Raw genomic sequence first — 27,340 nt, forward strand, 5'->3', positions numbered from 1 at the left:
GTCTCAGTTTGTCATCAGGCATACCCTTGATTTGGTTTTTGCTCCAAGTTGTGAGATGGATAATCTAAAGATTGGGGGGGGTCCCAAATAACCCCATTGTCATGGTCAGACCATTTCCTGGTGAGATTTGAACTCATGGCATTACTTCCCTCCTGCCTTAAAGCTGCTGCGGAAGCTGGAGCTTGTGCAGAATGCAGCAGCTCAGTTTTTGTCTGGAGCTGTCCCTTTTCAGCATGTAACTCCTCTGCTGAGGGAACTGTACTGGCTGCCTATTTGCTAGCAGGCCAGTTTTAAGGTTCTAGTACTAGTGTACAATGTCCTAAACAACTTTGGGCCAGGAAACCTAAGAGAGCGCCTTCTCCTTTACTAAACTGCCCAGTCACTGAAGTCATCTGAGGGCGTGTTCCTTCCATAACTGGGGGAGCCACCACCGTGAAGGCTCTCTCTCTTGTTGCTGCCCTCCAAGCATCCCTTGGAGGAGGCACCCAGGGGAGGGCCTTAGATGTTGAGTGTAGTGCACAGGTCGGTTCATGCCAGGACAGGCACTCCATCAGGTACTGTGGTCCTGAGCCATGTAAAGCTTTGCAAATCAAAACCAGCACCTTCAGTTTCACTCAGAAACATATGCAGCCAGTGCATATGGGCACAATCAGTGTAACCTAATGAAGTCCTGAAATTGTGCCTGGCCCTCTGTAATACCGAGAGACACTTCTGAAAAAATTATCTTGGCTTCCTGCCATTCAAGTGATGGACTCCTGAGCAGCAGGGCATAGCAACTGACCCTTTGGGCCATATGCTAACTATGGTTCAAAGCAAACTTTGGAGACCACCAGCAACATAGCCTCCCCTGTGGCTATTTTTGCATGGCCTCTTGCTGCAGATGGTTCTTTTCCCCCACTGTCTCCTCTTTCTCATTCTAACAATCCAAATACCCGCTAAAGACCATAATCTAATCCATTTAATTTTCAACAGCCTTCCTATTGATGACAGCATGAGGCTTTACATTTTCCAATGGACGAACTAAGCTAGAAGAAGAATCACTGGTTAAGTAAGAATTCTGCAAACCTCAACAAAGCAGTAAGGGGAATGATTTCTCCCTCTCCCCCTTTCGCTGATTTGTATATGTGTGCATTGCAAAGTCCCACTTTCATATATAAAACAAATATATTAGAACCTTGTCTGAAATGGGGCAATTCAGCACATAGATTTCCTGCTCCATCGGTTTGCACTGAGAACCAGACACAATTCTCAGTGGCTCTTAGCACCATCACCTGTGGCTCATTGTCTTGAAACAAGACACCATTTGCTGAGCTTAAAAGCATTCAATATAGGATGGGGGATCAGCTTGTTCCAACTCAAACCCATTTGTTATGTCCCACAAATATTCTGTCTTCCATACGCTTTTAATGAAAAGCCTTTATGAGGGTCATATAATTTTGTCCATTCGTTTTGTGGCATTCACTAGCATAAAAGCCTATTCACATTTGTTCCTGTGGTCTATATGCTAGGAAAAGGAAACAATGTATATAACGTAGCACAAAGCTGTTCTCCTTTGAACAGGCTTTGTTCCAGGGACAACCTTATCATTTGACAATGGGGTCACCAGATTTGCCAGTGTTCCTTCCTACCCAAACTCAATTTGGAAGAGATTTATTTATTTATTTTAATTTTTAAAGGGCCAACTCTTGCCAGGAGCAGCAACCAGGTATAGATTCATCAGAATCAGCTAAAAAACATGTAGACCATATTGAGAATCAGGGAGTGGGGGTGGGAATGGGCAAAAACATGGTTTACAGTCCATCCAGTCTTTTACAGAGGGCAGTCCTCTATTTGTAAGGCTACCCTGTTCAATTCAGGTTTAAAGATAAAGAACCATAAGAACTGTTGCCCATCAACAGTTAGTACCTGGGCAGAAGGCCAAGCAGGTAAACCCACAGGTCACCTGGTCACACTCTTCCGCACTATGGTGAGATGTTCTGTATTTCTATTTAACATATAATTATTATTTCTAAATGTGTATACGTAAATTAGCACATGCACATTTTATGCAGGTCAGAGTCCCCCCCCCCTTTTTGAGGGGGCGGTGAGGTATAAGTGGCCATAACTGATGAGTCATGCAATATTTATGTAATGTGGTATGCAACATTTTAATAATGGCTTTTAGAATTATTTGACAAATTCATGAGGCCCACATCTCTGTGCACTAGTCATGGCATCCTCAAGACCTCCATACAGCACCACGTACATTGATGGCGCTATATAAATAAATAAATAATAACAGAGCACAGATTTCCTGCCATCACTCTTCAGCATGTGAGCAAAGGAACTCAATGGGCCAGGCCACAAGGGGGAATAGGAAGTCTGGCCCACCTCCAGTATCTCTAACCTCGACCTGGCAGAGGAGAATGGGCTGGTGAAAGAAGGAGATATGGGAGTTATGGCCAGACTTCCCATTCCCTCTGGTGGCCTGGGAAGCCCACTGAGTGCTCAGGGTAGGCGTTGTTAGGTACTTGCCGAGGCCCACACAACTGCAGGGGAACCACTGCTATGCTCTGGAGCCTCCTGATCCTGCGTCTCCTCATTGCTTTGTTTCTGCCTATTCACCTGTCCTCTCAAACATACAAGCCATGACAAGAGCAAGGAGATGGAACTGCGTCTTTCCACTTCCTCTCAACCATTGTGTGGATTGGGCCTAGAAGAATAAGGCAGGCAAGTGTGCAGTGGTACCTTGGAGAGCGGAGGAGTCCACAGAGGGCACATAGCCCATGAGTTCCCCCCCACAACAAAAGAACTTGAAAGTGGTCCCCCTACAACAGTGGTTCTCAACCTTCCTAATGCCGCGACCCTTTAATACAGTTCCTCATGTTGTGGTGACCCCCAACCATAAAATTATTTTCGTTGCTACTTCATAACTGTAATTTTGCTACTGTTATGAATCGTAATGTAAATATCTGATATGCAGGATGTATTTTCATTGTTACAAATTGAACATAATTAAAGCATAGTGATCACAAAAACAATATGTAATTATATATTGTGAAATATTTATTTCTAATTACAAATAAATGAAATGTCTCGGTTCCTAAGACCATCGGAAATATGTGTTTTCCGATGGTCTTAGGCGTCCCCTGTGAAAGGGTCGTTCGACCCCCAAAGGGGTCCCGACCCACAGGTTGAGAACCGCTGCCCTACAACTTTGGAACACCCTCCAGAAAGGAGTTTGACTGGCACTGACATTATAATCTTTTTGACATCAGATCAAGCCCTGTCCTTTTAAATTGGTTTCATTGCCTCTGCCTGGAGTTGTATGGTGGTGTTGCTTCCTGGTTTTGTGGTATAGGAAGAAATTTGTTGCTTTTATTAAATTATACTTTTATTATTTTACACCACTCTGGAACCCATTAGGATGAATGGTGTGTGAGTGTGAGAATGAATTAATGACTGATCCATAGGCCTGACCATAGAACCCTCTATTCCTTATGCCATTTCCCACTGCATTTCAGAACTATGTCTGCTATGATGGTCTATTATTATTATTATTATTATTATTATTATTATTATTATTATTATTATTTGTATCCCGCCTTTTGCCCAATACTGGGCCTCAAGGCAGCCTAAAGGCAGAAAGGACCCAGTTTTTTAATTTCCTTGCTAATCAGCATTTGAATGTTCAAAATGTAACTTTTTGTGCTATTTCTCTACACATAGTCTTGTTGTTTTATTATTTTTAAATTTGCTGTAGAATTGGTCCCAGCAAGCAAGGAAGCAAGCAGACAAACAAAGACACTCATTTTACACAACAGAAGCAGCAGAATAAAGTAGAAAGAGCAAAAGGATAGAGATGATACATTTTTGGAGGCTTTCTTTATCTGAATGGCTGCCTAAGGGCCATCACAACATAGCAAAATGACAAAAAAAAATGTAGCGGATGAAGAAAAATCGTTGACAGGTTGCATCATATTCTGCTGTCCTATACTTTATGGGCTAGGCTGTGACTTGAAGCCCTGAGGTATGTAAAAGTCAGCTCCCCAGAGGTAGGATTACTCAGTGGCACTGCCTATGAATCACAATCCACCACTAAGTAATCCTTATGCTGGAACAAGCAGAGGATGACACGTTTCCTTTGCTGTCTCAGTTGTTTTTAGGGAGTACCCCAAGACCCCACCTATTTCTCATTTCCCCTTACTCCTCCTTGTAACATGCTCCAAAAATAGCTGTGATCAACTCCTTTTCATGCCTTGAGTCAGAAGAAGAACCAGCTACACATGCGTTAAGTTTCCCCTTAAATATTACTTCAATGTAAGGTTGAATAAGTCAGCAAAACTAGAGCTCACCAAAGATCTCCGAAGTCATTCCGACTCAAGTCCATATCAGATTGCGAGTTTTGTTTTTTTCCTTTTCACGTGAAAATCCATGAGTGTTTTCGTCTGGATTTCCCCCCAAAAGTATGCATCAGTTACATACATCTTTGAAATGTATGCATTCTTCTCCTATTGATTGAAGTGTATTCATGCATTTGTGCACACTTTTCAAAAGTATGCAGTTTTCCACGCATTCCCCCCCCCAATGTATGCATACTGTCAAATGCAATTTTTTGGATCTGCAAATCACACTTTGCAGATCCAAAAAGTTTGGAAGTGCATGAACTTCAACCAAAGATTGTGTCCGAGTCTGTGTTTGATCCAAGAGGTGCAAACCGGGTAAATCCTGATCAAAAACAAAATGAAACAAATTTGTTATATGTCCCTACTTCAGTGTGGAGCTGCCCCCTTCCAGATGACTAAGACCCTCAAAGTCCTATTTATTTATTGATTGATTGATTGATTGATTTGATTTATACCCTGCCTTTCTACCAAAAAATAGCACTCTTGGAATGGAACTGGAAAACAAGCAAGACCTTATTATGCTCCACTGGATCATCAAATGGAGTTCATTGGTCCACTGAGCTACATTCCTAGCTGTGATGCATTCTGAATCGAAGGGACTATTCTTCAGCACCCCAGCATTCATTTTCCTCAAGTGGGTGCTTATTGCTCTAAGAAAACGACAGCATGGTTTATCCTGATGTGACAAATTGTTCCTGTATATAATATATGTCCCCTGCCTTTATCTAAATACCTTTGCCTATTTGAAGGATGATATACCTTTCAGCTGGCCAAGCCCCTGAACTTTTGGTGTGGAACTGGAATACAAATAGGAACTTATTGTAGGTGGGTGCCTAGTTATTCCGAATAGAGATCAAAAGGTATCCAAACCTTTATCATGACCCTGATATCTGCTAGGTGGCTGTATGGTAAAAGAGATACCTCCCCTTTACCCTGGAATAGCTCTCCCCAACCTGGTCCCCCCCCCCCCAATGTGTTGGTCTGCATCTCCTATCATTTGTAAGAATGTAAGAACATAAGAAGAGCCATTGTTGGATCAGACCAAGGGTCCATCTTCTCTAGCATTCTCATCACACAGTGGCCATCCAGATGCCTGTGGGAAACTCATAAGTAGGCAATAGTACCCTCTCGGTCATGGGCTTCATTGCCAAATCTGTCTGGGAGGGATGGAAGCTGCAGCCCAACATACCTGGAGGTCACCAAGTTGGCAAAAGCTGCCCTAGAACAACCCAGTTCCAAGTTTTTTTCTCCTCTCAACCCTAATGCTGCAAAAGGGGGACACCTCCCCCCACATTCCTTCCAATACAAATGGCACAGCACCATTACAAGAGCATTCAGCATTTCTAAAACTAAAAAACTATTTCTCAGCCATTCACAATTTAAATAATAAGCATATGAAAGAGGCATGACGATGCATAAACACATAAGCAATAGACCCCACGGGAACTCAAACATACAAAAGCTAATTTCACCATTCCTGAAAACATTTTGGTCTCTCTGTGGGGGATATACGGGAGACCTGTTGTCCTTGCAAAGAGGTCTGATTTGATGCGAAAGCAGTGGAGGGCTTATATATCACCTCTATATAAACAACTTGCTGGTTTAATTTTTGAACAACTGTCAATTGTGTAGGAAGGGAGGTTATCTCTTTGGGGTCAAATGGTATGTACTGGCATTGACTATGGTGTTTTGGATTTATGGCTCCTCCATCAATATGTTTTGAGAGGTGATGGGTTTTCACACATTGTGCCTCTGGGTTATCTATTCCTTCTATTCATACCCCATAATTCACTGTGTTTACCCTCTTGCCATCTCTGATATCCAGGATGTTTTGGTCTCCTTGCCTCTTTTGTCCTTCATTTGGTAGCCTCTCACTGTTTATGCAGATGAACTCTGCCTTTGTTTAAGTAATCTTTATTATCTGCAGCTCTCTGTTTTTTTCTGTCCTGACAAGAGTCAAGGATTTTCTGGAGGAGTGAATGCAACACTTTCAGATAGGAATTTAAAAAAAAAAAAAAACATGGTTGGATTCTTACTATTTGATGCTTGTGGTTACACAGGAGTAATACTGGGGTGTTCAAAAAGCTAGTACCTCTGTTTTTGCTTCCCATTACTGGAAACAAATACTAAATTCATATGGGCAGATATCTAATACAGCTACCCGTTCCAACTGACTATTCTACTGCTGTTCCTATTCTCTGCTTTCTATGAGTGGCATCATGTTTATTTAAGAATTTTAGCCATTGTCAATCTACATACACACACACGTGTGTGTGTGTGTGTATATATATATATATATATATATATATATATATATATATATATATAGTAGCGCTTGGCAGGAAGGGTCAAGGCTGGAGGTAACAGGATGTTCTGGGGCAGTAGGGGTTGGTGCCAGCTAGTCAGGTGTTTGTTTATTTCTGTCCCCCTTTTGATCAAGACGTATTCCCAATGTGGATTACATAAAATAATAAAATATAATTAGGTCCGCTTCTACCTCTTCTGACACACAGTATTTAGGATAGCATATCCTCTCCCCAACACCAACACACACACACACACCCCACCCACCTCAGTTCTCATTAGGTCATTTCATCTTATTTCACCCCATCCGCTGAATGGTCAGTTGCTTGGCTGTGAATTCCTTGTTCCCTTTCCTTGAGAAGCCAGGTGTAGCAACCATGCAGCAACCTCAGGTGAGCCACTAAGCAATGAGACTTGAGGGCTCTCTCTCTCTCCTGGTTGCATGCTTCTGCATTATTTACATAGACTGCAGATTATTTGCACAAATCTTCAATAGCACCGGTAGAAGTAGAGAACTTTGGGAGATGTTCACTGCCCTCCACTGGAAAACAAACAAAAGTCCTCTGATTCTTTCTCTCCATTGGTTCCCAACTTTTAAGTAGTTGCCAGTTCATGTGAGGACCAGTTAGATTCATCAATGGTTAAGTTTCCTAAGAGCCTCTGGTGGAAGACTTTGTAAAAAGTGTGTTGGAAATTAGAGTATGCAATATCAATGTCTATCCATGTATGCAGTATCCACCTTCATTTTTGTACCCCTTTACAGAACCATCCTTAACATGTGAAAAGCCATGTTGAATCAGAATAAAGGCCTATCTTATCCAGCATTCTACTCCCACAGTAACCAACCTGATATATATAGCAAGGCCACAAGCAGGACATGTGTGATCTCTCTCTCTCTCTCTCTCTCATACAAACACACACACACACACACTCATGATCCTCAGCTTCTAGTATTGAGAGGCATACTATCTCTGATACTGAAGGTAATATAACCATCATGAATGGTAGCCATTGATAGCTTTATCACCCCTGGATTTTTCTAAGCCCCTTTTAAAACCATCCGGTTTGTGACCATGACTACATCTTGTGGTAACACATTCCATAGTATAATAATGTACTGTGTCAAGAAGTACTTCATTTTAGCTATCCTGAATTTCCTTCCATTCAGCTTTATTGGATGACACCAGGTTTTAATACTAAGAGAAAACCTATCTAGCCATTGTGTGACATCTACACGCTTCACACCAGGTGGGTAAGTCATGAGGCAGCCTACATATCTGTCACAAACCCAGCTGTCTATGCCGCTAATTCTCCATGACAGCAGAGGAACTGTCACCTTGGGAATGGGACACCATTATCACATCCCTGAAAGAGTTGATCACCAATCCCTGTACCTCTATCAGCTATTGCAGTTCAGCAACCTTGGCCTCAAGTTAATGAACTCATTCCCTGTAAGCTAGGAGCTCATTGGTTCAAGGACACGCCCACAACTTCACACAAAAAGCAGATAATCATATATGTAACAGTTCTGTACACTGGATAGCCCACACAGTTCCACTGGCTTTCTACCTTTATAGCCAAATCCCAGCACCTTTCCCTCAGCTAGTCTCATCCCTAAGCACTGTGTTAATTCTTGCCTTAGCCCTCCCAATTTTTTTACTTAACTCACAACAACTGTACAAATAGTTAGTCTCCACACTGACCCTATCAATTAGAATGTTTGTGAATATTTCATAACATCACAATAGCTCTGTGAATCACAAGAGGAGGGAAGTAGACAGATTATAGCAGGCACTTTTAATTTTGATTTACATGCTGAAACTGAAAGATGGCCTGGTGTGTGATCACCAATGGAATTATACTACTCTGGGTAGAAAAATTGCCTTCTTCATGTTTTCAAACTATGCAACATTTTCTTGCAAAATCCTTTCTGAAGAGATGGGGAAAGCTCAGATAAATGTGCCTGAAGCTTATTGCATAAATAACAGGCCCCTCCTTTGAAAACAGAAAACCTACTTTTCAAGTGTCCTGTGGGTAGAGAGTTTGCTTCTCATGTCAATAGGATGAAAAAAAAAATGTTCCTTTGCTTTCTTTGCTTCGTATACATGGAAGTCTTCCTGCACATGCTCAGGGAACCAAATTGTTAAGAGTTCCTGACCATAAAGCTGTTTAAAGTATTAAAGTAGTTGCTGTGTTCTCTGACATGCAGTCATTATGTTTTTCAGTGAAGTTGATCCTTCGCTCTATGGGAGGTACCCAATCGATATTTTGCCACAGAGTAAAGGCATGTTTACTAGAGAAGCAACTCAGGAGTGTGGAATTTACTGTCCTCTGGAGAGTATCAATCTGAAAATGACTTCAGTAGTCTATCCTTGGGCTTGGTTAATTGAGGTTGAGACCACATTGCACAGTGATTATTTGTAGCTTCCTGTTCACATTTCATCAGTAAAACACTTGGCTTGAGCACTGGTAGAATTAACTGCTTTTTTGGTGTGGGTGTGACTGAGTCTGTGGCACCAGAATACATCATACTGAAATCCAATGTAAAGAGATCAAATATATAATAAATTTGCCTTAAACTTTGTTTAAAAAAAACCTTTTAAAAATAGATTGACAGTGCAATAGTACACATGTCTGCTAAGAAAAAGTACCATTGAGTTCATTAGGGCTTACTCCCAGGTAAGTGGGTATAGGACTGTAGCCTAAGACTCTGAAATATTAGATTGTGCATTTTCCACATGGCTTTTTCTTGCTTTCATGATATTTTGTGTGAGAACACATAGCTTCACTCTGGAAAGTGATGTTAGCAACTATCTCCATGGCCTAAAACTACATTGAAAAGGGGATAACCTAGAACTATATACAAATGTAGAACCATCTTCTAAAAGCTGCCAATTACCCAAATGCCAAGAGAATGTAGGAATTTATTTGGCTTCATAAACAAGTCTTTCTGAAAACTCTTTGTGTTCAATGAGTATTGGGAACAGGGATTGGTGTAGTATAAATATTATTTGAATAGTGTTCTACATGTCAGTATCAAAAGGAATAAAAACAAGGTACATCTATAAGGCACAAAGCAATTCCTGGAACTGCGAAAATCCCAGTTCAGCCATTGAATTGGTATTTTAATTCACCATGATAAGGACCTAACCTTTTCCAGTAATCACAGCCTCCTTAAAAATCTTTTTCATTCTCTTTCTCCCCTTTGGCAATTAACAGTGCCTGGCAATTATAAGCCAGACAAGACTACAAGCGACATCATCAGCTGAAAGGTTTGTCAGTTAGCAAAGTCATATGATAGCACCTTGGAATGGTTTGGGGGCAAAAATAACACAGCTATTAACTGTCATCCATCCATTTCTTTTTTTCTTCCCTGCACTAAAGAACATCTCTTAACAGAGAGCTCAACAGATGGATTTTCCCCTATTTTCTTAGCATTACCAAATTCGCCTTGAGCACTGTTCTTTGCATTTTACCTCTGGAAACGCAGGATATAATTTTTCTGAACCAACTAAGTTTCTGGTGTTATAAACTAGTTTAAGAAAACAAATTTGTTTGCTTGCCCCATACTTCATCAAGTGGTTTGTGCTTATCTTCTTTCCTGTCCAAAGGTACAGATAGGCAACTAATCCTAGCTCTTTTTAGACATTCATTATCCATGGATTATCCATGGATAATGAATGCTTGTGGAGAACATGGCAGGCTCTGTCTTCAAGCTAGATACATTCATTAGAATAGCTGTGGAGCGCCTCTGGATATACAGATGTACACATAGAAGGCTCCCAGCACATGATCAGGGAACCATTTTTCCTGATCGTAAAGCTGTTTAAAGTACTGAAGTAGTGCAATAATATATTTACTTGATCAAAAAGCTCTCCTTGTGACAGATTTGCCTGGTGAGATATGAGTTGCCATTTTATCTGCAGGTATTTATGGGGTCATTCTGATAGCTGCAGACAATTTGAAGGGCTTTATTTGAAATAAAGCATGTGGCTTATTTTATATGTAAAATGGTCATTAGGTAGAGATTTGGAACCCCAAAAAAAGAGCATTGGCAGACTTGGGATGGGTGTGGGCAAAGTACACTCTGAGTGCCTAAAGAAATGAAAATGGCAGGCACACCATTTACATCCACCTGTAAATGTTTAAAGAAAAAGGGATGTTCAGTGATCAGCACCAGGGCTCATAATACTCATTTCCTGCAATGCTGTCAGTCCCCATTATCTCTCAGTGTCTCCAGTGGTGCAGCTAGATAATTTCAGACCCTAGACTTAATGGTCTCATGTGTACTACTCCACATGCAAAGAACCTATGCACAGCAGGCTTAAGTGTTGTAGTGCTGTTCATTGAGGCTTTATCTACTTATGTGTATTACTTCAGTTGTGAAGTGCACAACTAATATTTATCTCGCTCCCTACCACCACCCTCTGGCCACCACCCTCCATGTTTTACAACTGCTCTTACATTCTTGATATGTTAGAACAAAAGCGAAAAGACAAACATGCTTGCCAGCCCTGATTAAAAGAAGAAACACTCAGAGCATGTGCAGTTTCACAGTTTAAATTCATTTAAACCATAGTACCTGCCCTGTTGTTGGATTTTGTTGTAGAAAAGGACAATATATTTTAAAGGGGGGGGGAAGGATTAGCATCTGTAACCATATACATGCTTGGCTGGCCAACTATGATTAGGAGAAGAGGAAGAGGAGGAGGAAGAGGAAGAAGAGATGCTGTGGTAAGCAATAGCAGTCTCAGTGGACTCAGGCATGATCCATGCTGGCAAAAGTGCTGAAGCCACTCCTTGGGTGATCATTTGGCCCCCAAGATCCAGCCCTAACAGCACAATTGATTGTCTCTGGTGGTCATTTGGCCTTCCAGGCGTTGAGACTCTAGGCCTGACGTCCGGCCATAATGGTGGCACTGTTCCAAACCTTCTCAGATTCTCAACTACACAACATCCTTTCTCATGCCTAGACCTTTCTGTAAGCCCTGCCTATTTGTGACCATCAGTGTTGTCCATGCAAGGTTTTAAAATCATTCAGTACATAGTTGTGCATTTTCAAAACCGTCTATGTATATAGCAGACATGGACTAATCTACACACACATGTTGTCTGGATGCTCAGTGTGGTGCGCGTGTGGAGTATGTCTAATTTGGCTGTTGATTTTATGTAAGTTTCCATTTCTACAACTTGCTAGTTCAGTAATCCACAGATATTTTCCACAAAACCCCGCCAAAACAACCTAAGAACATGTCTAGCTTGTCCAAAGCTGCTGATGAAACTCAGAAGTTTAAATTGTCCATGAAATTCCACTAATGCAACTTAAAAACATTTTCTCAGCTTGTCCAAAAATGTCTCCCCTATTTCTGGAGATCACTAGATACAGGATGTAAAGCTACATTAACCCTATTAATGCATTCCTGATCATGGAATTCCCAATGTGGAGGCTTCTAAATTTCACAGGGAGTCTATGGCCCCATTCAGAAGACACTTTAAACCATGATTTTAACCATGGTGTCTAAGGCAAAAAAAAACCTTATTCACTGTGATTAAAGCCATGGTTTAAGGTGTCTTCTGAACATGGCCTGGCTTTCTGGCTTAACCACCATGGTTAAAGCCGTGGTTTAAGGTGTCTTCTGAACATGGCCTGGCTTTCTGGCTTAACCACCATGGTTAAAGCCGTGGGTTAAGGTGTCTTCTGAACATGGCCTGGCTTTCTGGCTTAACCACCATGGTTAAAGCCGTGGGTTAAGGTGTCTTCTGAACATGGCCTGGCTTTCTGGCTTAACCACCATGGTTAAAGCCGTGGGTTAAGGTGTCTTCTGCACGGGGCCTAAGTGGGTACAACAGGCTCTTGCTGCAGTTATTCTCCTCCAAAACATGGAGGGTGGCAGGGCCAGGTGCTGGGGATGCAATGCTGGGGGCAAGGCCAGAGAGTGTGGTCCCATTGTTCCCCCTCATAATATGGCAGTCAAAGATCCAATAGTATGGTCACTCAATGATTCAAATAACAATGACTGACTTATCTTTGTCCATTATGATTTGACCACCATATAAGACATTAGGATAGGCTTGCAAGTTCTACTTTATTATTGTTTTATTCTCTCAGTATTTTAACAGTCTATAAATTAATTTTAACTTTGCCATTTTAAATTTGCATTTTAAATTTGCATTTCTGCACGGCTGCTGATTTTATTCTGGTTGTGCTTTTATGTTGTATTTTTTTATTATGGTTTTATACTGTTTATACTTTGAATGGTGTGTTGTTGTTGTTGTTGTTTGGAACCACCCAGAGAGCTTTGGCTATTGGGCAGTATAGAAATGCAATAAATAAATAAATATTTACTAAAACCCTGAGATCCACCAGCTGGAGCCAGGTGCAAAATAGTAGCTCAGGTTGAGTGGACATCCAACTAAGAATTGAGAAACAGGATGCTCAGCCCAAGAAATTGTGATCTGTAAAGAAAACCAATCTCACAAGTCCTTTCATACAAAAATCCATTCCTGGTTTTCCCTGGACCATTCATTGTCAGCAATCTTATTTGGCTGAGAAGCGGAAGGGGACAGGAGCTTTTAACTGTTACTGTTGTTACACAATTAGGAGTCAGAAATCTTTGCCAAACTACTGCAAATCACCCAGAGATCTGCCAGTAGATCCAAATGTACCTTCTGCCAACCCCTGCAGAATGTATATGAGCTCAATCTGAATAAATGTCTCCTTTTGGATTATACCTATTTGCACTACATCACTTCAAGCCAGAATGCCATCAAGACTGTGATAAGATTCTAAAATGAGAGTTTATAACATATGACCAGGAGGAGACATTTGTGAATAAGGCTAGGGTGACCATATGAAAAGGTGGACTGGGCTCCTGTATCTTTAACAGTTGCATAGAAAAGGGAATTTCAGCAGGTGTCATTTGTATATAGGGAGAACCTGGTGAAATTCCCTCTTTAACACAACAGTTCAAGCTACAGGAGCTTTACTAAAGTGACCAGATTTAAAAGAGGGCAGGGCACCTGCAGCTTTAACTGTGGTGATGAAGAAGGAATTTCACCAGGTTCTCCATATATACAAAGGACACCTGCTGAAATTCCCTTTTCAAAACAACTGTTAAAGATACAGGAGCCCTGTCCTCCTTTTCATATGGTCACCCTAAATAAGGCTCTATTATTGGTTCTTGCAAAATCATCTTTAAAAAAAGAAAATAACTGGTTTACATGTGAAACTAAATTGTAGTTTAGTGTTATATGCATGAACTCTGGGCTTATGTTCTCTGCTCTCCCTGCTCTTCCTCTGGCATGGCCACAAGAAGATTTGAAACATTCATTTCCTTTTTCAGCTAAATGTGGTTTGCTCTTATGTCCAAACCAGGAACTGGGTTTGTATTAACTGTGGTTTATTGAAACAATCCAGGATAATTAAACACAGGGCCTGTTCAGACAACATGCTAAGCCATGGTTAGACTGGTAACCTTTTGGCAGCAAATAGTTAATGAGTGGTTATTAACCACTCATTAACCTCTCATTAATTATTAACCACTCATTAACTATTATAATCACAGTAGTTAAACTGTGGTTATGTAGCCATCATGGTTAGGAATGGTTCACATGACGCACTAAGCCATAAAGTTTAGCTCAAAATGCTTTACCAGCATGGCTTGGTGTGTCATCTGAACAGGGCCAAGGTTTCAAATGTCTTGTTGGCACTAACCACAGTGGTTGGGTTTGGTTGTAAAGACAAACCATGATTAGTTGAAAACAGAAGCAATTCCCTCTGATCTCCTCTGAGTCTTGTGTATGTATTGCTAAACCATAATTTAGCATTATGTCTAAATGAGGCCAATGTGTACCTACAATTGTACTTTGGTGGTTTTCACAAAATAGGTTTCATGTTAGGAAACACAGCTCCAGAAACCTCCAGCAATATTCAGCCTTTATTTGGATTCCCCACCCCCACCCCGTACTGCTTGTAGCCCTTCATGGCTTGAATGGAATGACTCAGAGAAAGACCAAAAGTCACATTTTAACATAGCCCATTGACCTTTTTCAACCACGTTAAACTGTTAATCTTCTTCTCTGAATGGCTTCTGTGAATCATTATGAGTTGTTCTGGACAATAAATCTCAGAAAGGAAAACAACATTGCATTGTTTTAACATAAACTGTTGCTGTGGAAGTAAATAAGCAAGACTGATGTTTAGCCTCTAAAACCATCTGGGTCTTTCTTGGCAGGGATGGGGAGAGAGAAAACCTGGAGTGAATCTGTCATTCAGAAGAAAAGTAATAATGGAAATGGTTATAGATGAGTTTGTTAACCCAATACTTAGTTTATTTCTATCATTATTACACACACACACACACACACACACACACACACACACACACTTTCTCTGCTAATATTTATTTTAAAGGGAATTCTGAATGAGTGTCTATCAAGAGCCAATCCCAGGAGTGTCAAGTAGAGAACCAAGCTCCTGGCAAAAGCGGAATACCATTCCTCCATTGTATCATTTTTGGATTTGATTGCAGAAGCTCTGGAGCCCATGTCCAATTTGAAGTAGTTCCTAACTGAGGTTTAGATCTTCAAATGGACATGTAGGCCTGGATTCCCAGTCAACATATCATTACTGACAACAGGTCACCTTAATGACCTCCCAGCACCTACCACTGTACATTATTTATTGGAGGAGGCGGAGGAAATCGCTGGGATTACCTTATTCGTGCTGTAAACCACCCATGTGAAGTATTATCAGGTATCCTACTTTACAGAGGCCAGTTCTCTATTTGGAGTTCTCTTCTCTTTAAAGGGCTGTTCAGTCCAAGTCTGGGTTAAAGATAAAGAACCCAAGAAAAGAGAGCAGAAACCTTGATGTTGATCCTCAGCAGTTACCACCTGGAGAAAAGATTAAACAGACACACAGGGCACCTGGTGACAGATTCTCCCACTATTATGAGATGTATTGCATTTGAACATAAAAGGAAGGGGCCATGGCTCAGTGGTGGAGCATATGATTTGCATGCAGAAGGTCCCAGGGTCAATCCCCAGCATCTCCAGGTAAGGTTAGGAAAAAATCCTGCCTGAAACCCTGGAGAGTTGCTGCCAGTCAGTGTTGACAATACTGGGCTTGATGGACCAATGGTCTGATGCAGTGCAAGGCAGCTTCCTATGTTGCTAAATTATAGTGATTACTTATAAATTTGTATCTAAAGGTGCAAATTAGCATAAGAAATATGTATTCTCATTTGCCCTCTTTTTTGGTGATGCATTTCCTCTTTTCTGGTGGTGTGTAAGTGGCCACCCTGTGCAAGAGTGTTTCAGCTTAGCCATCGCAAGACCTAATGGTTCCAGCTGAGATTGCCCCTCCTTCCTCCCACTGCCACCAAAGAGCCACTTCAAAACCATTGTGCACAGAGAGCAAAGACAGAGCAGTCAGTTGCCAAGTTAACTCAACTGATCAAAGCAAGCAGCATGAACAGAGTGGGTGATAGTACATATTTAAGCCATAAATTAGCCTGAGCAGAAATCGAGTACAGCACTTTTTATACAGCACTTTGCAAGGTTAGGAAATTCTTAAATCATTATTGCCTGAATTCCATTTCTTGGGTTATAATATATTGGGTCATATTAGGATTCTCCATGAAAAGTTGGGTCAATTTGTACAAAAAATGTTGTACAATGTTGTACAAAAAATGTCTTGGACTTCAAACCCATACCCACTTACTTCTGAGTAGATGTATATCAGATTGTACCATTAGGAGCAAAATCTACCATTTTGGTTTATGACGTTTGGGTATTTTTGGGTTTCTCTTTCATTTAATCAACCAATAAACAACTAAACGCTATAATTAGAAATACAGATGTAGAATGGTAGAGTTCAAATGAAGTAAAGAGTGATATGTAAAGTTATGCTAGCTGAGAGTCTGGCCACAACTGAGCCCCTTAAGAGGAGGGAATGCGAGTATTTTTAAAGCAGTTGTATGAGGAAAGAGCTACTTATGTCAATAATTTTCTCAGCCTTAAGCCTTGACTCTTCTTATCTTCTCTCCCTGTATGTGCAAATGGATGCATTGGAGAAGTGGAAGAGGATTAGTATACTAGGAATCTATTTATACCCTAGAGAGCAGGAGACTCTATCTTAATAGCTGCTAATGGAAGAGATGCTATCAGGTGTCCTTTGTATATTTCCCATCAGAACTGTTCCTTGGTTAGCTCAAGCTATCATGGCTATTTGCTGTGAGAGAATAGTCTGTGAATTAAAAGGCCTCTGCTGACCAATATCTTTCCAATATATGTAATGAATTCCTTATTGATGCACTTGCAAAAGCAAGAATCCCCAAGATGCATGACAGGAGCTTTGCTGATTTCAAGCCATTCTTCAATACTTTTGTGTTTGATTATGTATGTTTGAAGCGCAGCCTTTCTCCTTTTGTTAAAAACAGGTCACATGAATAGAACAACATATGATCATCTTTAATTCTGTTTGAAAATGCATGACAATTTCTCTCTCGGTGTGTGTTCACTTAAATAGCTTCCCTATGACACAGTTTGTGATTGCCTGCCTGTTAAATACATAGGAACATTAATTGGGTGAGTTGCTCTCCATTTTCAATGGATTCCGTTTAAGAGACTTGAGCACTATGGCCTCCTAAGGAATCATGGTCTTTTGTGCTCAAAGTCAACAGATGATTTGTGAACTTAGCCTTTTGATTCCATTTCTTAATTGTTAAATTTATTTATGGATGTATTTGCATGACAGATTTTGTTTCCCCACCCCAATAAGCCCAGTCATTGTTTTTACTAACTTTCACTGACATTAGTGACAATTCTTTGCTAAATATAACATTCATCTTGCGATTATTCTGGCAATATTTAATATTGACTTTAAGACTGTTTCCATGGTTTGTAAACTAAAGAGTTCCTTAAAGGGCTGACTTAATTGCTGACCCTCGTCACCACCGTTACAAGGGCAGAGGGACTCTGTGGCAAAGACCACATGGTGATGGGAGGTTGCTCGGTTCCAGGGGTGGGGGAGGCAATAAGTGAAATTCTAGGCCACTGTTGTCCAAAATTTCACAAGTCTTGGGATTTGGACAGAGGGTTTTGTCAGCTATTGGGCAAATGGCAGGAATGGGACCTATAAAAAGGACCATTCCCACTCATCAGCTGTCAGTAATGCAGACAGTACACCCACCCACTCACGCAGACAAGCATGCTGATCTTTGGCTGCTCGCTCTCTATGGGAGCCAAGGTTCAAAATTGGAAGCTAGCCCCGATTGGCTGTTGGACTCGAATCTTCCTTTTCCTCCCCCTCCCTTATTTGGCATCTTATTTCTCCCAGATGAGACTGGTAAGTTTGGCCTTATTTTGTTCAATATATTCTTGCTAATTGTTTTTCCTTTATCATGATTTTGGCAGAAGGACCTGTTTGGATGTAGAAAATGCCACCGATAAGGTCAGAGTAGGAGAGTGGCCAGGAGGCCCATCTCAACCTAATTCAGTGTATCCTAATTTACAGATAACAGTCCTCTATTTGAAGGGCTTCCACAGAACTGTCCTCTAATCCGAAGGCATTCTCTATTTGAATGGCCATCCACTCCAATTTGGATTTAAAGATAAAGAACCTTGAGAAGGGAAAGGGAAGGGACTTGAAGTTGTTCACTATCAGTTAGCACCAGGACAGCTGACTGAATAGGCAAGCAGGACACCTGGTCACAGTTTCTCCACTATGGTGAGATGATTGTATTTCTATTTACATTACTGTTATTACGTCTATATTTGCATCTATACATATAAATTAGCATATGAAATGTGCCCCCTTTTGTCCTTTTTTTTTTTGGCAATGTATTTCCTTTTTTTGGAAGGGGTGATGTGTAAGTGAACACCTTAGTAGTTCAGAGTTGAGCTTAACATGGCTAAGGATGTACAGAGTTTGTTAAATCTGTTCCATCTATATTTCATGGATTGTCAGGCATCTTTAATTCCATCCTTCACACATTGATGGAATCAATTTTATTTTGGGATGTATGAGAAATTCATTCCACTTGCACTAATGTACATTATCACTGATTTGTGGAAGTTTGCATTGGTGCAATTGTGAATTTGTGATAAATTGTCCCCAAAAGTAAAAAATAAAAATAAATTAAGAAAAGGTCATAAGTCAGAAAAACCTGATCCATTATGGAATCTATAGGTCAGATACCAAAATCCAGAAATCCAAAATCACTTGAACCTATTGCAGGTTTCTCTGACATCCCTGTTAGGGGAATATTGCAGCTGGCTACCTATAGTAGCCTCCCTAAATAACTCTTTAGGAGGGCTTCAGATCTACTCCCTGAACTTTTTGTCCGTGCTGATTTATTTTATTTTATTTTATTTATTTATTACATTTCTATACCGCCCAATAGCCGAAGCTCTCTGGGCGGTTCACAAAACATATCATACATCATGTATGTATGATATGTTCTTTCAATAAAGTTGTTGCCTGTTTCCATTACTCTCTTTCCCGTTGGCAACTACCCATCCATTCCACACTGCTTGACAAACAGGGTCCCCTTAAGTACCAAACCTATCAAAGCTACAAGAAGAGAAATCCAAGCAGAGTTTGTGCCCCGCAAATGCCCATGAGTCTTTACAGAGGCTCTCACTTTGAAAATTGTGCCCTTCAGAGAAACACAGGAAGTCTACACAGCCTCATCTACTGCTTCCACGGTGCATCTAGACTTCACTCATTCTCCTCCTCCTCTTCTCTTATGCCAGATCTACACCAAGCAAGATATAACACTTTAAAAGCAATTCAAAAATGGTATATGGAATGTGTCCTGGGCCCCAACAGTTGTCAAGACCGTTATAAACCATTATAAAGCCATAGTATAGATCCTGCCCTACCTTCTGTGATGCAAAAATTGTGATGCAAATGTAAAGTGCAGAGGCAGTTAGATAGGAGCTGGACTTGCTAGAATCCTCCATGCTATGAAGCTCTTTAAGTAAACAGACTCCATCTCTAGGTAGGCTTCAGGCAACCCTAATTGATGTTTAAATTAAACATTCATTTGTAATTATATTGGGAAACTTGAGGATGCTTTGAAATTAATTCTGCTGAAAACCAACACCAGCCCCTTCCAACAAGACCGGAAGGTAGTGACTCTGCTCCCTCTGCTGACTAGACATAATACTGCTTGCCTCTTTAGAATGTTTCCATCTATTCTCCTTGGACAGTACTGTGAACAACTCTACAAGATTGTACTACCCAGCACACTCGTGCTCCTAATTAATTTTCCTTCCCAAGCAATGTAGAGGCCTTGCCTATTATGCAAGCAACACTTTGAGTTAGTTTGGCCTGGCTTTGTTATCAGGAGTCAATCAGTACAGCAGATAACCTTATCATATTTTTGCGGTCAGCTAAGATGCACTCACCTACCTGCAAAGGTGGGAACGAAAGTGTGGAAAGCTGTTTGAATTTGTTCTTGGCTGCCAGAGTTGCTTTGATATGTCTGGCTAGGAAGAAGTTGTTGGTTTTGCAAGATGTTCATGTTGTTTTGGGATGAGCTCTGCACACAATGCTTTTTCATATCTGCTCAGTCTTCTTACTCAGAAATGAAGAGTTATTCTTCTCCTCATCCTCAGAAACTGACCCTTTCACAGTCGTATACTGCACAGAAAAAGGAAAACACACATCAAGAAGCAGAATGTTTGGTCAGGCACTTGAAATGTCAATGGACTCCACCACTAATGCAATACAGCTTTAGCCTCTCTACACGCACAGATCTCCTTATTTTGGGGAGTTCCAGATGTATGAAAATTACTCCAGTAATATTAATGAAGTAGGGTAGCACATACTTAAAGCACTTATCAAATGTGTCCTTAAATTTCCACAAATATGTTGATCCAATAAAGGATGCTATTTTAACCTACATAGCAGTAACACCATAAATCCCCCCTGTAATGTTTTTATAGTGTTGGCAATTCCACAATTTAAAATTTACTTCCTGCTTTCCCTAACAAATGAACAAAAAGTCTCAAGGTACTCACACACTTGAAAAAGGGAAAGATGCATCTTGGGACTATAAATTACTGACAGGCAAAGGTGAGTTCCTTTTTCAAGCTCTGAGCTATTTTCTGTCCATATCATTCCCCAAGTGAATTTTCCTTCCTTGGCCCTTGAGTTTGTCTAGCAGTATGAAGCCCTCTAGATTAGCATAGGCCTATCATTCATATATATACTCTTAGATCCATCTCTGTTGCTGGAGGCTCAAGTGGCCACAGCAGCTTTGAGTGCCTTTTACCAGCTTTGGCTGGTTTGTCAACTATGGCCTCTCCTGGACAGGGATAGCTTGGCCACAGCATTGGTACAAGCATTGTTAACCTCGAGATTGGATTACTGTAATGCGTGCTATGTGGAGTTGCCCTTAAAACTGCTTCGGAAGCTGGAGCTAGTGCAGAATGCTGTAGCTCGGCTGTTGTCTGGAGCTGCCCCTTTCCAGCATGTAACTCCTTTGCTGAAGGAACTGCACTGCATATTCGCTACCGGGCCAGGTTTAAGGTTTTTGTACTTATGTACAAAGCCCCAAACCACTTGGGACCAGGATACCTGAGAGCGCGCCTTCTCCCCTTCCAACCTGTCCAGTTACTGAGGTCATCCGAGGGCATGTTCCTGGTGGTTCCACATAGACCCATCCTCTGACTGGAGTCCACCAGGGGAAGAGCCTTCAGCATGGTAGCCCTGCTTCTATGGAATTCGCTGCCTCTGGAGGTCAGGCAGGCACCAACTTTGTATTCCTTTCAGCATTTCCTGAAAATGTCATTGTTCCAGGAAGCCTTTCCTTAATTACCAGACATGGTTTACAATTCACTTTTCATTTTGCTTCTTTTAAAAATCTATTTTGAGGTGTTTTATTCTGATTTTATTTTATCTTGTACACCACTGCAAAATTTTGAATGGGGATAAGTATATAAATATTGTGTATACACACACACACACACACACACACACACACACACACACACAGATACTGACTACTGCATTGCTGCAAGATTATGGCCTTTGCTAGACCTAAGGATTATCCGAGGCAAATGGAGGGGTCGTCCCTGCCTGCTCCCGGGATCCCCTGTGTGTCATTTGGATGCACAGGGATGATCCCAGGGCAATCCCAGGATATAGGCCTGGTCTAGCCATGGCCCAAAACGGCTTAGTCCTGAGATATCATGGGACTGAGCGGTATTGTACCATAAGATAGGGGTGAGCAACCTTTTTGCCCCTGAGGACTACATGTAGGGTGACCATGTGACCGGATTTGCCTGGGTTTGCCCGGGTTTTGGATGGCAAATCCGGGAGGGGGAGGGGAAATCTGGATTTTTTTTCAAAGAGCAGCTCTAATGGGAATTAACAAAAATGCTTATAACTAGGGGTGTGCACGGACCCCCCACTCCGCTTCACTTTAAGATCCGCCATTTTCGGATCGACCCGCTCCGCCCCGCCCCCACTCCGCCTGTGCCCACTCTGCTCCGCTCGGAGCTCCGGATCCGGATCGGAGCTCCGGTCCCCCCCATAGGGGGGGTTACCAGGCCCTGCCGCCATCGCCGCCCATGCGGCGACGGCGGCAGAGCCCAGTAAGGAGGAGGGGGGGCCTTACCTGCCTCTGTCCGTGGTCCGTCGCAGTCTTCAATTGAGCCCATGGTTCCACCAGGAAGTCTGGGCCGCAAGTGCGGCCCAGACTTCCTGCTGGAACCATGGGCTCAATTGGAGACACTGACGGACTGCGGACAGAGGCAGGTAAGGGAGAGGAGGGCGGGGGGGGTTACCGGCGGCAGAGCCCGGTAAGGGACCAAGGGGGAGGGGGGCCTTACCTGCCTCCGTCCGCGGTCCGTCACCATCTTCAATTGAGCCCGTGGTTCCACCAGGAAGTCTGGGCCGCAAGTGCGGCCCAGACTTCCTGCTGGAACCACGGGCTCAATTGGAGATGCGGACGGACCGCGGACGGAGGCAGGTAAGGGAGAGGAGGGCGGGGGGCGTTACCGGGCCCTGCTGCCGTCGCCGCATGGGCGACAGCGACAGCGGCAGGGCCCGGTAAACCCCACTTACCTTTCCGGCGGAGCTCCGGATCGAGGCGAAGGATCCGCCTTCACCTCGATCCTCTTCGCCACGCTCCACCGGCCCCCCAATCCTCTTCGCCTCCACCTTAAGGGCAGGCGAAGCCCCCCGCTCTGCTACTGCTTCTCCGGTCCGATTAGAAGTGGAACACATCCCTACTTATAACTCCATCATTTTTTAAGAATTTTAAAAATTGAGGTTTTAAAATTATTATTTTTAAAATCATCATTTTTAAATATAAAGAGATGAAACTTTGTACCATGTTAGGATTTAGGTAAAGCTTTAGCCACACCAAATTTGAAACAGATCCGTTCATCCATTGATTTTTTAGGAATTTTTTTAAAAAATGAGGTTTTAAAATTATTATTTTTAAAACTGTCATTTTTAAAGATAAAGAGCTGAAAGTTGGCACCATGATAGCTTTTAGGTAGAGCTTTAGCCATACCAAATTTGAAACAGATCTGGGGCCAGTAGCAAACCCTGTTAACAACAACAGCAGCTTGCAATGAGTGAAGATACAGTCAGAAAAAATATTTGAGGGAAGGGGAGAATGTAACACACAGAGTATAGCAAAAGCTTCAAAGTACAGCAAAACCTACAAAAGTAGGAGTGAGTGAAGTTAATTTCAGATACATTGAATCTCTCACTTGTTCTTTATTTCAGTGATTTTAACATTAAGATGTTATGTAAAACAGATCTGTAAAATCAGATATGTGACCAAGGCTATGTTCGGGTGGGCACGCCCCTTTGGTACTGGACACGCCCCCTTGGGGCGACCATGTTGTCCTCCTTTTTGGTTTCCAAAATATGGTCACCCTACATGTGACAATGAGTGGTGGATCAGGGGTGCACGTGCACCTACACACACACACACACACACAGGTATGAAACAAGGAACACAAGCAACATACAAGCCATGGATTGCCCACATGTAGTATAAGGTCTCTATCCCGTCCATGTAAGGTAACCCAGTGAGAAAAGATCTGCATATTATGTGTGGTATACATAAGACAGTGATTCCAGCAATTCTCCCACATATGCCTTCCCCCAGCCCCAAAGAGAACTATAGGTCCCAGAGCTCCTTGGCAGAGAGCCATGACAATCAGTTTAAGTTTGAATTGTAGGGTGCCCTTGGTGAATATGATGTGCTAGTGAGCAGCAGTACACTCAAGTCAGCCTCTCATGCAAGGAGACTGTTGTTGTGTTGATGTTGTTGAAACTGTTCAAAATGGTTGGCACTTAATATGTGTCTATGATGAGAATACAATGACCCACCTATTTTTTCAGTAGGCTGAAGGTCAGCTCACCAGTATAATCCTTCACAATTAAAGGAAATACAGCTGTTAAGTATAGGCTTTATCACAATAAATTGTGGTTGCATATTGGTTCTACACACAGTAAATGTTCCAGATTTGTGATTTGAAGCATATGCTTCCAGGGAGAAGCAAATGGTTTCCCTCACTACATGGCATACATCAGAAAATGGTGAACAGAAGTTGTTTACTTTCCCCATCTACCCTTTTTTTGTACAGGAAATATTTTTTCACCCTATTTTAAAGATAGGGTGAAAAACAGACAAAGATTCTGCTTTGCATTTGATGATCCTACACAATGTCTAAGTTCAGAGTTGATGGTATGTTACCCTTATGGCTGGGGGGCAGGGATAGCATTGGAAGATACCAAGTGCCCTTTCACACAGGTAAGAAAATTCTTGGCCTGGAATAGGTGGTGGGGTTAGATAGGTAGGCATCACCCAGTACAATCATACTGTACAACAGTCCCTATCATAAATTCATGGCCAAATTCAAAGACTTTGCATATCTCCCAATCCAGCAATGTTTTCTGTGTACCTCCCATCCCACAATCTTTGCTGGCACAAACTAGGGACTTGAGTGACTTGGGGGGATCTACACTATTGCTTTTAAAGCGCTTTAAAGCACTTTGAAAACGTTTTGAAACCTGTATATGCAGTGTGTCCTGGGCCCCAACAGTTGTCAAAATTGTTATAAAGCGCTTTAAAGCGCTTTAAAGCAGTAGTGTAGATCCCCCGGACTTGCTCCTCATTCACTTCCCTTCAGCATCAGCTTGGCTGAAGAACTGGAGATTGAAGGGATTGAGAGATAGCTGTGTAATTCCATGTGTAAAACCGTAAAAATTATATGTCAAGTTATAATCTCATTGTATGTGTACAGCTGTCAGTAATACTCAAATACAAAGTCACTAACAACATTACAAAACTTTCTGCAGCGACTTCAGTTGGCACGCAAGATGGAAGTAAAGAGTAAACGTATCATATAGAAATGGAAATGCTACCTATCCAGTTTAACCCCTCCCCTTGCGTGCGCGTGCGCACACACACACACACACACACTTTTGAATAATCATGGTCTTGAAACACGATTTTGCCAAAGTTTGGAAAATCTCATTTAAGAGCACAGCTGAGCTGCCTTCTCTTTCATTCCTGAGAGAATTAGTGATATTTTATTCCAAACCCCACCCATAATCTTCAGGCCTATAGTTGTAAAATGGCTTCCATGACTGTGGGTTGCAGTAAAAACAGCTTGAACCAATACGTATTATTCCAAAGGAATAAGTCACTGCTATATCAAAGCTTATCTATTTGATTTCATCTAACTATCCCTCTGAAAGTGGAGGGACTCACTCAAGTACCAAAATTTGGAAAAGACAATATTATTTCTATTGCACTGATTGACAACAGATAGACTATTGGGGGAACTTTTAATTGTTTCACTGAAAAGTATAATTCCAGCATTACCCAATGGATTCTAGTATATAATTATCTATAGATATTATTGTGAATGGATTGAAGGGAATAGAATCAGCTTCTGTCCATTAGTGGTGAACGGACAAAGGGGGGTCCAACCAGAGAAAATGCCCCCCAGAATTCCCATAGTTGCCCACCCCTGTGTTATGCCCATGTGTGCATAGAACTGCAGCCCTAGTCTCTTTCTCAACCCATCTGGATAAATTACACTATCCTGTACAATAGTTCTTTATTTAAATGGGAGAAATGTTTTTGCTCTAAATTTTAGAACAGTCATTTTTTGTAATGTCATGCAATTCAATTTCCTGTCCTGTTTCTGTCCTGATTCCATTAGGCTTCATGCATCTCACCAAGTGAGCTTTTGCCCACAGAAGCATATACCTGTTAGTCTTTAATTTGCCAGAGGACTTTGTGACATTTTTCTACAATAGACTAATGAGGGGTTTATCCAATGTTAGTCCTTGGATTGAATACCACCCAAAGCCACGTGCCTGAAATATGAGAGGCTTCAGTGTGATGAAAATATATGTATTCACATCACACATTGATATGTATGGAGAAGCAAATCAAATTATTATGTAATTTGCTGGATTACAGTGTGATCTTATGCATGCCTACTCAGAAGTAAATCTTTCTGAGTTAACTAGGGCTTACTCCCAGATAGGTGTGTATAGAATGCAGTCCTAATTTGTTTTAATGGAGAAAAAACTCCAGTACCTTAAGATCTTCAGTGCCAATATTAGCTTGGGCGAGGGGAAAATTAAGAAAGTGAAAGAATGAATCAGATATTTTATTCTGAGTCAAAAGGACTAACTAAATGTGCTTTCAGACAGAGGGTCCCCAGTGCTAACAATCAAAAGGCATCATGAAGTTAGTCTATCTTTTCTCCCTTAACTGTTTTTTTTCCTTGTAAGAAAAAAAGACAGAATGATTGGTGGGTATGCCACCTTGAGATCCTTGTTATATAGGGCAGGATACAAATGTTTTAATAAAATAAATAAATAAATAATCATGGGAGGACTACACATTGAAGGCAACACTGTCTAAATCCCCTGTAACATTATGTGAATGAGGCAGTGTATTTGCACAATAAAATCCTCATGTGGAAGAACCTAAGCCTACCATCCATCAGAGTAATATAGTAAGAGTGTATAATAACCAAACACTAATGATGACCTTTATCTCCAGAAATGTGTGGCAATCTAAAGAAATTAGATATATGGCAGGGTAGATCCAAGTCTTCAATATGTTCTAAAATGCAGTTTAACTTCAGTCACTTAATATTGTAGCTGGCTGTAAGAAAGTTGACATGGAATAAGATACCTTACACCCTTGCATTGACCCAATGCTTTGTGCTTCCTGAAAGGCTATAACTACCACATCTTTATACCTTTTACTTCCTGCTCTAATAGAGGGTCTCTTGTGAGCACTAGGACAGATCATACATAACCTTTAGGAAAAAAAATTAAAAAAAAAAGAGAGAGAGAGAGCTAAATATGGATAAGAAAGACAATTGTTTGGACCTAGATGGCCACTGCAACAATTTCTTTCATTTTAAAAGTGATACTTCTTGAAATACAGCTTCACAGATGCTACTTTCTATTTTCTGAGAATATTTGTGAAATTGGGTATTAGTAAAATGAATATTGACATCTCAGTTTTGTATTTCTGACTGTTCATCGTAACAGATGTTCAGATTTTTGTTAGCTGTTATGCGTTTCCATTCTGCTGGAAGTTATTCGATAGTGAGCTAATTTAAGCACAAATCACATAGCG

This window comes from Elgaria multicarinata, chromosome 6 (assembly GCF_023053635.1).
Source record: "Elgaria multicarinata webbii isolate HBS135686 ecotype San Diego chromosome 6, rElgMul1.1.pri, whole genome shotgun sequence".
NCBI classification, from domain to species: Eukaryota; Metazoa; Chordata; class Lepidosauria; order Squamata; family Anguidae; genus Elgaria; species Elgaria multicarinata.